This window comes from Choloepus didactylus, chromosome 16 (assembly GCF_015220235.1).
Source record: "Choloepus didactylus isolate mChoDid1 chromosome 16, mChoDid1.pri, whole genome shotgun sequence".
NCBI lineage: Eukaryota > Metazoa > Chordata > Mammalia > Pilosa > Megalonychidae > Choloepus > Choloepus didactylus.
In genome coordinates, this window is record NC_051322.1 from 84596037 (window position 1) to 84611162 (window position 15126).

The 15126-nt window shown below is 40.2% G+C and overlaps 1 long non-coding RNA gene across 3 annotated transcripts in view; it reads right to left on the reverse strand.

Annotated features, from left to right (window-relative positions):
* Nucleotides 1–14126, reverse strand: part of LOC119511622 — a 145612-nt gene extending 131486 nt beyond the window's left edge. Inside the window, exons 1-3 of one of the 3 annotated variants that reach the window (XR_005212220.1) lie at nt 13942–14126; nt 13232–13292; nt 12926–13130 (exon numbers count right to left, since the gene is read on the reverse strand). This is a non-coding gene — a long non-coding RNA (uncharacterized LOC119511622). Of the gene's footprint in view, nt 1–12925; nt 13507–13941 lie in introns of all 3 variants that reach the window. The other 2 variants (XR_005212218.1, XR_005212219.1) reach the window with 2 other exon arrangements.
* Between the last annotated feature and the right edge of the window lie 1000 nt (nt 14127–15126).

Genomic DNA, 15126 nt, shown 5'->3' on the forward strand with positions numbered 1-15126 from the left:
TGTTCACAGTACTGTCATATAGTTGTGCATTCACCTATTTTTGAACATTTTCCTTATACCAGAAAGAATCAGAATAAGAATAAAAAAAGAAAAAGAAAAAAGAACACCCAAATCAAAACCCCATCCCACCCTATTTTTCATTTAGTTTTGTCTCCATTTTTCTTCTCATCCATCCACATGCTGGATAAAGAGAGTGCAATCCACAAGGTTTTCACAATCACACTGTAACCCCTTGTAATCTACATTGTTATACAGTTGTCTTCAAGAGTCAAGTCTACTGGTTTGGACTTTGGTAGTTTCAGGTATTTACTTCTAGCTACTCCAATACAATAAAGCCTAAAATGTGTTGACTATATAGTGCATAAGAATGTCCACTAGAGTGAACTCTTAACTCCATTTGAAATCTCTCAGCCACTGAAGCTTTATTTTGTTTCATTTCACAACCTCTTTTGGTCAAGAAGATGTTCTCAATCCCATGATGCTGGGTCCAGATTAATCCCTGGGAGTCATATCCTGCATTGCCAGGGAAATTTACACCCCTGGGAGTCAGGTCCCATGTAGGAGGTAGGGCAGTGAGATCAACTGCCAAGTTGGCTTTGTTAGTCTGCTCATTGAAATTTGCCTTGAAGGTCTTTACCTTTCTGTATATATGTTCTATTGCATAATAGGGAAGGTTTGGGACTGAGCTTGTGGAACTGTAATCCATAACAATTTTGGAAATTACCTACATAATTGCATGTTGAGCTGTACATCAAGGAGTTGATACCTTTTGTATATATGTATGCTATATTTTGCAAATAATGGAAATGGCTGAAGTTGTGGAACTGTGACAATTACATTCTTTCAAATTTTTTTCTCCAACTACTTGGAATTCATACTTTGAAAGTTATAATTGCTATGTATATATGTTAAAGCTCACAATAAAAAATTAAAAATACAAAATGCAAAAATACAAAAAGTATACAATGAACAATTGTATACATACAATATAGATAATCACGATGAAATGGACAAATTCCTAGAAACACAAATTACCTAAACTGATCCAAAAAGTAATTAAACTCCTGTAACAATTATAGAGACTGAATCAGTAACCAGAAAACTTCACAAGAAAGAAAAGGTATGGACCAGATGAGTTCACTGTTGAATTCTACCAAGCAGTTAAAGAAGAACTAACACAAAATCTTCTCAAACTCTTCCAAAAAATTGAAGAGAAGGAACACTCACTAACTCCACCTCTATGTGGACAGCATCTCCCTCAAACTAAACCGGACAAAGACAGCAAAATAGAAGAAAAATTATCTACCAATTTCTCTCATGGACAGAGAACCAAAATTCCTCAGGAAAATATTAGCAAGCCATATCCAAAAGTATATTAAAAGGATTATATACAAAGACTAAGTAGGATTTATCCTAGGGATGCTACAGAGATTCACATAAGAAAATAAATGTCGCACACATTAGTAGAATAACAACAAAAAATTCAAACAATACATTATCATCTCCACTACATTAATACAATAACACAACAAACACAACAAAAAAAACCCAGAACACATATCATCTCAATAAACAGAAAAGGATTTGTCAAAATTCGAAACATCTTCACATGGAAAAACCCTCCTAACACTAAGAAGAGAAGGAAAACCCCTCAACATGATAAAGGCCATTTATGAAAAGCTCACAGCTATCATACTCAATGGTGAAAGACTGAAAGGCTTTCTCCATAAGATCACAAACAAGACAAGGGTGCCCATTTTCCTCACTGCTATTTAACATTGTACTAGAAATTCTAGTCAGAATAATTAGGGAAGAAAAAGAAAGACATCCAAGTTTGGAAAGGAAGAAGTAAAAAACTGTCTCTATTCCCAGATGACATGATTCTATATATGGAAAATCCCAAGGCATTCACAGAAAGCTACTAGGGGGTGACAAATGAATTTAGCAAAGTTTCCACATAAAGGATCAACATAAGACTCTATTGTGTCTCTGTACTCTAGCAATGAACAATCTAAAATGCAAAGTTAGAAATTAATTCCATATATGATAGCATCTAAAAGAATAAAATATCTAAAAATGAATTTAAACCAGAAGATGAAAGACTCTTGTACACTGAAAACTACAAAACATTGCAGAAAGAAATCAAGAAGACCTAATAAATGGCAAGACATCCTGTATATGTGGATTGGAAGACTTAATACATTGCTAAATTGTCAATACTGCCCAAAGTTATCTGTAGATTCAATGCAATCCCTATCAAAATTCCAGTAGTCTTATTTTGCTGAAAAATATGCGATCCTCAGGTTCATACAATATTGTAAGTGGCTCCAAATAGATGAAACAACTTTTTAAATGAAGAATGAGGTTGGAAGACTCACACTACCCAATTTAAAAACATTACAAAACTACAGTAATCAAAACAGTGTAATACTGGCATATGGATACACATATAGATCAATGGAATAGAATTGAAAGCCAGAAATAGTCCCACACATATATGGCCAATTGATTTTCAGTAAGAGTTCCAAGTACATACAATCTGGAAAGAATAAGCTCTTGAAGAATCATGCTGTGATAACTAGATATACACATGCAAAAGAATGAAACTGAAACCCTATCATCTATCATATACAAAAACTAATTCAAAATGATCAAGACCCTAAATATAAGAGCTAAAAACCCACAAACTCTTAGAAGATAACATAGGTGAAAATCTACATGACCCTATATTTGGAATGGATTCTGATATGGCACCAAAAGCACAAGAAATAAAACTAAAAAGATTTAAATGAGCCATTAGCAAAATAAACAATTTTGTTCATTCAGACATTATCAAGAAAAGTAAGAAGACAAGGCACAGAATGAGAGAAAATATTGGAAATCATGTATGTGATAAGGGCTTAACATCTGAATATATAAATAACTCCTACAATTCAATAACATAGACAAAAACTAACCAATTAAATGCTGGGCAAACATTCAGCAGGTAAATCTACAGCTTTCCCCCTATGTAGCCCATGACTCCCAGGGGGTGTAAATCTCCCTGGCCAACATGGGACATGAATCTTGGGAATGAGCCTATAGACCCAGCATCATGGGATTGAGAAAGTCTTCTTGTGCAAAAAGAAGAAGAGAAATGAAAAAAATATAAGTCTCAATAAAAATTGGAGGGTAATTCTTATGCATTATATAGATATCCTTTTAATTTTTAGTGTGTTGGAATAGCTAAAAGGAAATACCTGAAAACTGTTGAACTGCAACCCAGTAGCCTTGATTCTTGAGGGTGATTGTATAACTATGTAGATTACATAATGTGACTGTGGTGATTATAAATATCTGTGGCTCATACTCCCTTTATCCAGTGTATGGAAAAATGAGTAGAAAAATGGGAATGAAAATTAAATGAATAATAGAAGGGGATGCGAATGTATTGGTTTTTCTCCTTTACTTGTATTTTTATTCTTATTTTATTATTTTGGAGTAATGAACATGTTCAAAATTGATTTTGGTGATGATATTGCACAACTATAGGATGGTACTCTGAACAAGTGATTGTACACTGTGGATGATTGTAGAGTATGTAACTATATATCAATAAAATTGAATTGGGAAAAAATGCTGCAAAAAGGGCTTGAACAAGGTATTTCTCCAAAGAGGGCCATACAAACGGCCAAAAGGGCTCAATGAATATGCTCAACATCATCAACCATTAGGGAAATGCAAATGAAAACAAAAATGAGACAACCTTCATATTCACTATGATAAGTTTTCTCTTTAATGGAAATAATTTGTTGGGTGAGGATATGGAGAAATTAGAATCCACATGCATTATCGATGGAATGTAAAATGGCATGGCCAATATGTAAAACAGTATGACATTCCACAAAAGTTAAAGCATAGAATGATCATACGACCCAAGCAGATCCATTCACAGGTATATACTCAGATGAACTGAAAACAGGGACTCAGATACTTGTGCACCAGTGTTCACAGTAGTATTATTTCACAGTAGCCAGAGGTGAAACAACCCAAGTGTCCATCAACAATGAGTGGATAATTGAGGTGTTGTATATACATCCCATTGGAACATCATTCAGCCATAAGAAGCTATAAGTTTCTGATATAAGCTACAAACATGATGAACCTTGAAATCATTATTTGTGAAATAAGGCATGGCACATAAAGAAACATAACATATGATTCCAGTTATATATCTAGAAGTAGCAAGTTTATAGAGACAGAAAGTAGATAAGAGGCTACCCAGAGATGAGGAGAGGCAGTAAAGGTGTAGTTGTTATTTGGTCGGTACAGTTTTTGTAAATTTAGAAATTTTGAAAATAAATAATAAAACAAAATCCAGACCCAGCTCAACTACTGACTAAGATTGAGTCCAGCTCCCTTGTCAAAGGTCTAGCAGAAGAGGAGCTCTAACTTGTGAAACATAAATACTATTCATCTCACTTTTTACCATCCTAAAGAATATGTCTGGTTTTTGGCCAAATATTACCCACAGAAAAAAGAACAGTAAAAGAACCATCATCAAGAGAGAAAGTGATCAACAAAAGTAAACTCAGGATCCCAAACCCAAATTTTAGACCATCCCAACAGGGAAATTAAATACCTATAAAGGTTTAGTGGGAAAGATGGGAACACAGCAACAAGAAAGTAGAAATGTAGTGGAAAAAACAAAAAACCCTCTACTCTCCCTCAACAAGACAGAGATGAAAAATGCCCTCTATGGGGCTCATCTGGACTTCAGCTCAGCCATGGAAAGAATCAGTGATATATTCATCAATTGCCAAGAGATGGAAACAACAACCCAGATGTCCTTCAACAGAATGAGTGGATAAATAAATACTGCTATACACACTATGGCATACTATGCAGCAGTAAGAAGGAACAATGTCGTGAAACATATGTTCAACATGGATGAACCTTGAAGTACATAATGCTGAGCAAAATAAGCCAGGCACAAAAAGAGAACTAATTATATGCTACCACTAATGTGAACTTTGAAAAATGTAAAACAAATGATTTATAATGTAGAATGTAGGGGAAACTAGTGCTAGCGAGCAATTAAGGAATGGGGATGATAATCCAATAAGAATAGATAAGATATTGTGGGTAAATTTAACATTCTGGGAATGCCCAGGAATGACTATTGTCTGTTAATTTCTGATGGGTGTAATAGAAAGAAGTTCACAGAAATGTTGCTATATTAGGTTACTTTCTTGGGGTAGAGAAGGAACATGTTGGAAGTAAAGTAGTTATCTTAGGTTAGTTGCCTTTTTCTTACTCCCTTGTTATGGTCTGCTTGAAATGTTCTTTTATTGTATGTTTTTGTAAGTTTTTTTATAATTTTTTAATTTTTTATACAGTTGATTTTTTAAAAAAAGAGTGAATTAAAAAAACAAGGAAAAAATATGCAGAGCCCCCTTGAGGAGCTGGTGGAGAATGCAGGATATTGGCCAGCCCCATCTCAATGGTTGCTAATGTGCTCACAGGCATAGGGGACTGGTGGCTTGATGGGTTGAGCCCTCTACCACAGGACTTGCCCTTGGAAGACTGTTGCTGCAAAGGAGAGGCTAGGTCTGCCTATAATTGTGCCTAAGAGCCTCCTCCTGAATGACTCTTGGTTGCTCAGATGTGGCCCTCTCTCTCTAGCTAAGCCAACTTGGCAGGTGAAATCACTGCCATCCCCCCTATGTGGGATCAGACACCCAGGGGAGTGAATCTCCCTGGCAATGTGGAATATGACTCCTGGGTAGGAATGTAGACCTGGTATTGTGGGATGGAGAACATCTTCTTGACCAAAGGGGGATGTGAAAGGAAATGAAATAAGCTTCAGTGGCAGAGAGATTCCAAAAGGAGCCAAGAGGTCACTCTAGTGGGCACTCTTATGCACAATATAAACAACCCTTTTCAGGTTCTAATGAATTGGGGTAGATGGCAGTAAATACCTGAAACTATCAAACTACAACCCAGAACCCATGAATCTTGAAGACAATTGTATAAAAATGTAGCTTATGAGGGGTGACAGTTGGATTGTGAAAGCCATAAGGACCACACTCCTCTTTGTCTAGTTTATAGATGGATGAGTAGAAAAATAGGGGAAACAAGCAAAGGCACCCAGTGTTCTTTTTTACACTAATTGCTCTTTTTTATTTTAATTATTATTCTTGTTATTTTTGTGTGTTTGGTAATGAAGGTGTCAGGGATTGATTTGGTGATGAATGCACAACTATATAATGGTACTGTGAACAACTGAATATATAATTTGTTTTGAATGGGTGCATGATATGTGAATATATCTCAATCAAATGAATATAACAAAAAAGGATCAGTGAATATACATCAATAGAAGTTACTCAAACTGAAATACAAAGAGAAAAAGTAAAATGAAACAGAATAGGACTTCCAAGAGCTGTGAGATAAGATCAAATGTCCCAACAAATGTGTAATTGGGATGCCACAAGGAGAAGAGCAAGAACAGAGCAGAATCAATATCTGGAGAAGGCTTGGAAATTTCCAGAAGTAATAAAATACATCAAACTACAGATTAAAGAAACTCAGACTCACCAAGCAGGATAAAGGTCAAATGCATGCACACACACATACAGACACACTTACACACACCTAAACATACCTTCAAACTGCTGTCAATATGACATACAGGGGAACAAGGGTAAGGATTACAGTCGACTCTTGTCAGAAACTATGAAATTCAGAGGACACTCTTTCAAGTGATTAAAGAAAAACCACTTTAACCTAGCAAAAAATCTTTCAAAAATATAGGAAAAATGAAGGCTTTTTGAAAAACAAAACCTTTTAATAAAGAAAGGTTAGATAAACCCTGCAGATTCACACAACACATGTTGAAGTAATTCTACAGGCAAAGGAATTACTCCAGTCCAAAAATTGAAAACACAAAAGAAACGAAGAGCACAGGAAATGATGAAAGTGAGGGGGAACGTACAACTCACACTTAATCCTTTTTAACCACTCTAAAAGATAATCAATTGTCTAAAGAAAACCATGACAGTGCATTGTGCATTATGGCATAAGTAAAAGTCAAAAATATGACAATAAGAGCACTAAGGATGGGATTGAGGACTGGGATGCATACTGTTTGTAAGGCTCTTACACTACACATGGATTGGTACAATGTTTTCTGAAGGTAGAGTAGGTGTGTATTGTAAACCCTCAGGTAGCCATAATAAAATGAAAAATTAAATAACAGTAAATGGGCAGGGTCAATATGCAGATTGGGTGGCCTGAACACAGCATCTGGCACAAATGCCCAATTAACAGAACCTGGGCTATATGTCCTGTTTTCTGCTCCACATCTGACTTCGGACCAGAGGGAAAGGGATTACAGCTGGTGAAGGGGTAGTATTCCATGAAGGACAGAGGGTTTGGGTGCAGCACTGCTGCTCTGCCCCCTTGGAGCTTCAGCCAAAATGAAAAATCAGTAGTGCTGATCCTGTTTATAGTTAGCATTTTGATATTTTTTCATCATGGAATTTTTAGCATTAAGTTCAGTTTTTTAAATACTGCATCAAAATATTACTTATCTTGATTACTAAGTTTTTAATGCCTCTTTCACCTCACCCTAGCCCCAGCCCTGTTGGGGAGAAAATCATCCAGGGAAACCTGGTCTGAGCCCTGGAGACCCAGGCTGTAGGGAGTGTGGGCTCCCACCTGCTGTGTCATTTCTCTGAGGGGTGAGGCTTGAGCCCAGGGTTTTGGAGGAGGAATTTCTAAAGGAGCCTGGACCCTAACCCAAGGGAGAGGCATTGTGGGCCTGGTCTCCTCCAAAGAATCTGTCTTAAACTGGAGGCACAGACTCATCTGACACTCTGAGCAGGGTTGTAATTCTGAATTGTTTCTGCTACAGCAAGAAAAGGGCCTTTCCTAACTACCTCTGTTTCAGTGTGTTGGGGCTACTCTTCTTCTATTTCCTGCTCCCACCCCCTCTGCCTTCTATGGACACCCTCTTGTCCTGAGGAAAGGACTGACTGAACCACTCTTGCAAGCTCCCATTTATGTCTCCTCTGTCTTTCATGGAATACTACCCAGGACATTAGCCACTCCTTTCCTTTCAGGTATCTGCTTCACTTAGAGGCACCCAAAGCCTGGCTCCCAGGGTTCCTGTTCCAGCAAAGGGTCCAGGAGGACTGGTGCCCAACACCTGGGAGCTCTCCTAATATGTAAATAGATATTACAGAAATCTCCCCAAGAGGCACTACCCTGGGGGCCATTAAGAAGGCCTTGTGGTGGGCAGCTGGGTCAGGGGCTTCCTCAGGGGAGCCCCTATGAACTTAATTCTGTGGAGTAGAGAGGGGGATCATTAGAAAGCAGGTCTAGATGGTCTTGCAGCCTCCTGCAGATCAGGAGTTTTAAAAAATTTTGTTCTGCTAAATATGGAGGAAAGTACAGGAATTGCCAGTTAGTTTCTATAAAGGAAAAGGAATACAGGGGCACTCCTCCTACCAGATGTGAATGCATTAACAAAATGATGATAACCACCATCACCTCAAATGTCTCAGACCAGTGAGAAAGATCCTATCATTTTCCTCAGTTCACAGAAGACAGAAGGTACAGAGAGGATCAGTAAATTGCCCAAGGACACACAGCTATTAAGTAATTGACATGAGAGTCAACCCCAGATCTAGTCTGGCTTCAGGTGAGAATAGAAAATTCAGAAGTAGGTGCAAGTATGCTTAAGATGTTCTAAAAATGGCCTTTCACCTTAGAGACCGTGGAGGGAAAGGAGGAAGAGCCTATGTTTAAAATGGGTATTGGTTAAACACATGTGGGCACTACCTTTTGCTGATATACCAAGCTCCATTAGATATGAAGGTTATGCAGCATGTCCTGATTGCTTTACAATACTTAAAATTAGATTTCTCAGAAAAGGGAAGAGTGGGTGAGGCAGAGTGGGCTTCTCCCCATTGAAGAAAACTAGAGAGGGGCCAGAGGATGCCTGGGACCATGGATTCAGGGTGTGACCAGCAATAGAGGGAACCCTACATGGTAGGGACATGGACAAAAATGCAGAGAAACTGTGCCTCAAGGGACAGGGTGAATTTGTTCAGCCAGGACTGCCTCCAGGGCCAGCAGTGCTGAGAGAGCCACCAGGCAAGGAAATGAGCAGTGGCTCTCCACTCCCATGCACCCACATTAACAATTAACAGGTGAGATAATCCCTCACAGTCATATGGCCAGGAGCTCCCAAGAGGGAACCCATGGAAGCAGCAGATGAATATTGACCTCATTTACTCTCCCCCACACAGAAGTTCAGGGGGTGCAAAGGCAAGAAGCAGGGACAGGAAAGGGGGCCACACAGAAGCTTCAGGAGCCCCTCCCATACCCCAGAGGCTCACAGATACACAGCAGGTAGGGATGGGGCACAGTTGAACTGGGAGAGAAAAGTCTCTTTAATAAATGGGACTGAAATAAATGGAAATTCATATCCAAAAGAAAGAAAGAGGACCCCTACCTCACATCCTATATAAAAATTAAGTCAAAGTGGATCAAAGACCTGAATATAAGTTACAGCACAATAAAACTCATAGAAGATGAAATAAGGAAACATTTTCTAGACCTAGTAATAGGAGGTAGCTTGTTACACCTTATACCCAAAAAACAAACAACCAAAGAAACAACAGATACATGGGAACTCCTCAAAATCAAAAGTTTCTGTGCCTCAATAGACTTTACCAAAAAGGTGAAGAGGCAACCAACTCAATGGGAGAAAATATTTGGAAATCATGTATCTGTTAAGAGACTGATATCCTGCATATATAAAGAAATCCTAAAACTCAACAATAGTACAAACAACCCAATTTTAACATGGGCCAAAGGTATGAAAACATTTTTCTGAAGAGAAAATACAAATGGCTAAAAAACACATGAAAAATTTTCATTTTCACTAGCTATTAGAGAAATGCAAATCAAAACCACAATGAGATACCATCTCACACCAGTAAGAATGGCTGCCATTAAACAAATAGGAAACAACAAATGCTGGAGAGGATGTGGAGAAATTGGGACTCTTATTAATTGCTGGTGGGAATGTATAGCGGTACAGCCACAGTGGAAGTCAGTTTGACAGTTTCTCAGAAAGCTAGATATCGATTTACCCTACAATCCAGCAATTCCACTTCTTGACACACACCCAGAGGACCTGAAAGTAGTGACATAAACAGACATTTGCACACCAATGTTCATAGCAGCATTGCTCACAATTGCAAAGTGGTGCAAACTGTCCAAATGTCCATGAACAGATGAGTGAATAAACAAAATATGGCATATGCATATGATGGAAAACTATGCACCAATAAGAAGGAACAAGGTTCTGAAACAGGTGGCAACATGTATGAACCTTAAAGGTATAATGCTGAGTGAAATAAGTCAGACACAAAAAGAGAGATATTGTAAGTTACCACTACTATGAACTCCCTGAACAATGTCAAATAAAGGCCTTATTATGTAGAATATTGGGGACCTAGAGAGAGACAGAAGCTAGTAAAGGGAGAATAATAAGTTAATAGGTTCAGATATGTTAGTGGGGGTAAATTTAAAGGTATGGGAATGCATAGGGATGACAATTGTTTGTTAATGGGATTATAAGTATCAGAGATGCATTAAAGGTGAACAGTATTGAAAGAGATAGTTTGAAGGCATGTATCCCACAGATCAGCACTACAAATATAGATAGATGCTTGCATAATATATTTCTAAGCTATGACAGGTATGGAGAGTTGATAACAGAGTGGTATATGGGAAAAATGTACCTATTGCATTCTAGGAACTCTAATTAATAGGAATACTTTACTAGCATCACACAAATACTAGGGACAAATAAGGGCTAAAAAGTCATATGGGATGTTTTGGGTAATGATAATTGTTTAAAATGGTGAGTGATGAGGACTGTACAACTAAGGGATGTTAATGTGAGATATTGATGGATTATCATGGGCATAACATATGCCATGTGAAATGAGGAACCCCCTACTTTATAAGCCAAGCCCTCAATTTTGAGGCTTGCTCTTCTGAAACTTATGGCTGTAAAGGGAAGGCTAAGCCTACCTATAAATATGCCTATGAGCCACCTCCAGAGATACTCTTTTGTTGCTCAAATGTAGACATTCTCTCTGTAAGACCAACTGTGCAAATAAATTCATCACCCTCCCCCTGACATGGGACAGGATCCCCCAGGTGAGTGAGTCTCCCTGGAGATATGGGACACAGATTCTGGAAATGAGCCTGCCCCTGGCATCAAGGGCTTGAGAATGCTTTTTTGACCAAAATGGGGAAAAGGCAACAAATAAGGTTTCAGTGGCTAAGAGATTTCAAATGTAGTCAAGAGGCTGTCCTGGAAGTTACTCCTATGCAAGATTCAGCTAGATATCCCAAGTGGCCACAGTATGGTAAGCCCAAGTCAACAGTAGTCCCCAAAACCCTAAAGAATAGCTGGGTCCCTATCTGAGACTATAAAAGTTTCCCTCACTAAGTTTATTCTTTGGAAACTTAAATCATTCAAACAGCTCCTGTTCCAGCTAATTCCCCAAACATAGAGGCAACAGTCTCTTCAAGAACATCAATCAGATGTGTCCCCTTTTCCCATAATATCAACATCCATTTCAACATGAACAAGTTAGGGTGCTCACCGCCTAGACATCCCTAAAGATTGGGGAAATGATTAAGCTAGAGGAAGAGGTATCAATAGACAAGAAGGAATTTAAGAGAGGATTATGAATATTGAATCTCTACATATTTTTCTTTTTCTTAGTTGCTAGTGCATTAGAATAGCTAGAAGGAAAAACTGAAATGGTGTAACTATAACCCATAACATTTTTGAAATTTGCTATATAGCTACTTGTTAAACTATAATTTGAAAGTTATCACTTTTGTATATATGTAATATTTCACAATAAGGAAATAACTGAAACTATGGTTCTGTAACCCAAAACATTCTTGGAAATTTCCTATATTTATACTTGTTAAATTGCATTTTGAAAGTTTTCACAATTTTGCTGAAATTGTGGAACCATAACCCATACATTCTTTGAAATTTGCTTTCTAACTACTTGATAAATTGCACATGGAAAGTAATCACTTCTATGTAAATATGTTATATTCTACAATAAAAATACACTTACTATTTAAAGAGTGAAGTGCTGAGGTTAAGAGTGTGGGCTTTAGAGTCTGACAGCCATGGGTTCCAAATCTGAGCTGCCACTTACTGGCAGGGGTCTTTTGGAAGTGTTTTAGAATTCACTGGACCTGTTTCCTGATTGTAAATATGCAACTGCAAGCCCAGCTCAAAGGCACTGTTAGTAAAATGAAACATCTTACCTGGGACTTACTCAATGTACAGCAACACAAAAAAGTAACTGATTTTAAAACAATGAAAATTTAGAATCATAGAATTTGTTTAATTACTTTAAGATTTAATTTTATAGTACCTCATACTTTACTTGATATTTTTGACATGTTACATTGCATGTTATAATTTATTAGTGTTTTGTGGGTAATCAGGAATATATTCACTGGGCATCCAGTGAGTCATAGAGAAAGGACCTGTGACTGATTCCCAAAAATATCTCACTGTAAGTGAAAGATTTGCTGCAGCAAAAAAGATGCTCAAATGCAGACTTAAATTCTCTAACTTCCATCCATTTCCCACCCTCATCCCCATTGCTCCAGCTTCAGTAGTCTTGGTCACGATCTCACCAACCCAACCCTATTAACACCTCTGTTTTGTCTTTCCACTCTTTAAAAATAGAAAACCATGAGATTATCACTTCATAAAAATTAGAAAATATGGATAAACACAAAGGAGAAAATTAATAGACATTATTTTATCTATCCCTCCAGGAGCAACCAGGGTTGAGTAATGTGCCATCTATCATTTTACCTCAGCACTCCAGGAGGGCTCCTATCTTGGAAAATGTCTTGCCGTGCCCTTTCTGTTGTACAATGTATCAGGGACGTCCTTCAGGCCTGTGAATGAGCATCTGACCCACTTTTCCCACAGTCGTGATTTATTTGACAAATCTTCTGCCGGCCCCATGGAGTGTTTCGAGATTTTTCTTGAACTAATGAAATGTTTATCTTCCCACCTAATTCTTTGGAATAAATAAAGCCATGAAGTCAGAATTCTTTCTTTCCAGGTAGCCCTTGCCCACCCTTTAGAAGTCAATGCGAAGTCTCCATTTCTCACCTTGAGAACTTCTTTCCTGCTTCCTGTGGTTAACAACTAGCCTTTGATTTGCTCCCCAAAACTGCAAGTTCCAAAAGAAGAGAGGCTGGTATTTACTACAGGTAGTCACTAGAAGTGTCTCAATCCAGGATTTCAGCAGTTTGGTAACTGCCCAACAATTATTTAACCCTGGTCATGGAGAACCATGAACACACCTACAGGATCTTCAAGCCTCAATCCCTTTCTCACAACTGTGCAGCTGTGCCCGCAGACCCAGGGTCACGGTGAGGTCAGGCCTGCAGGAGGTCAGGGCAAAGGTCAAAAGCTCTAAGGATGGCCCTGCAGCAATCCCGATCAGGAAGTCTCCCCCACCTGGCCCCCTCCAACTCCTTGGTCAGGGACCACTGCGGTGGAAGAATAAGCATCCCCAGAAGGGCCTCTCCTCAGACCCGTCCCACCCCATCCTTGGGGTCTGGGTTTATGAGGTGTCGCCCCCCTCCCAACCAGGTCCTGGAAGCCAGAGGTGGGGTCTGGGGCAGAGAGCAGTGGGTGCCAGGGGCTAAGGTCAGAGGATTACCTACCCCAGGCCCCCCTGCAACCAGCATCTCCAGAGCAAGCCTTGGCTCTCAGAGTAACTTGGGGCTAAGGGAGTGGGGGTTGTCAAAGGCCCATCACTTCCTCCACCCACCGGCTGCTGGGATGGGGGTTCCGGCGCTCCCTGCCCTCCTTACGGCGGGTTAGGATGTCGGCACTTCTGTTCAAATCAGGGTGCTAAGGATGACGCTTCCATCCGCAGGATCCTGACCTCGGAGGACTCAGGGTTCGCAGGGTGGAGACGCAGAGAGGGTGCTGTGTCCAGGGGCTCCGGTGGGAAGCGCCGTCCCCTTCCAGATCGACACCCAACTCCACTAGCTCGGCAAACTGCCAAGCCCGCCCCTCGCGCCCCCGCCCCTCCCAGCACCGGAAGTCCTGGGACCCGAGCCGAGGGGCGGGGCCGACCCTCTCCCGCGGGCTTGGAGCGCAGGCGCAGCTCACACTGCACGGCCTGCGACCCCGCGGCCCCGCCCCTGGCACCACCTTGGCGCCCAGGCCTCCACCGACAGCAGGTAAAGGCCCTAGGCTGCTAAAAGGGCAGTGGGGAGTAGCCAGGAGCTAGAGACCCTGATGAGCCGGACGCGGGTGTCCCATGTGTGCGTGTGGGGTGGTGGTGGCCGTCCCAACATCCAGTGGTAGGCCTGGTGTAGCAGGGAGTGCACGGGTCTGCTGAGCCGCCGGCGAGCCCTGACAGACAGGGCAGGTAGGGGTCCTCTCCCCGCACATGCACAGCAAGTTTCCTCTACTCTATCTCCGCCATAAATACCCAAGTCAAAACCAGGGTGACCCCAGATGAATCCATTTCTGATCTTAAATTCCGGATTCCTGGTGAGAATGCCCACACGCAGTGTAGGCCTGACCTCCAGCTTTGTCTCTTCATCACCCCTCTAGCTGCTCCCAAATGTCTGGTGGGGAGGAGTCTGTGCTGAAGAAAGCAGGGTCCTGAGGACCCCTCCCTACATTGGAAAGCCCTGGAAGCTTTGCTCCTTTGAGGAGGGGACCTGGGGTCTTTGGCCCCTTGTCTGAAGTCCAGAGCCTCCTGCAGTCAGTGGGATACTGTTACTAGACAAAGGCAATGGATTCTTTTACCCTATGTGCACAAATGACCAATTCCTGAGACACCGGGGTTTCAAAGAGAGAATGACTTTTATTGCTAGGCAGGAAGCAGGAGAACAGATGGCCTGTCTGTCCAAAATCTTTATCCCCAAATGGCAATAATTCTGATACTTTTGAAGCATCAAAAGATGGGCAGCTTTTAGGATAATGAGTACAGTGGCCCCCAGATTATGTAATTAGAGGTGATCTTATTATTGAGCTTGCAC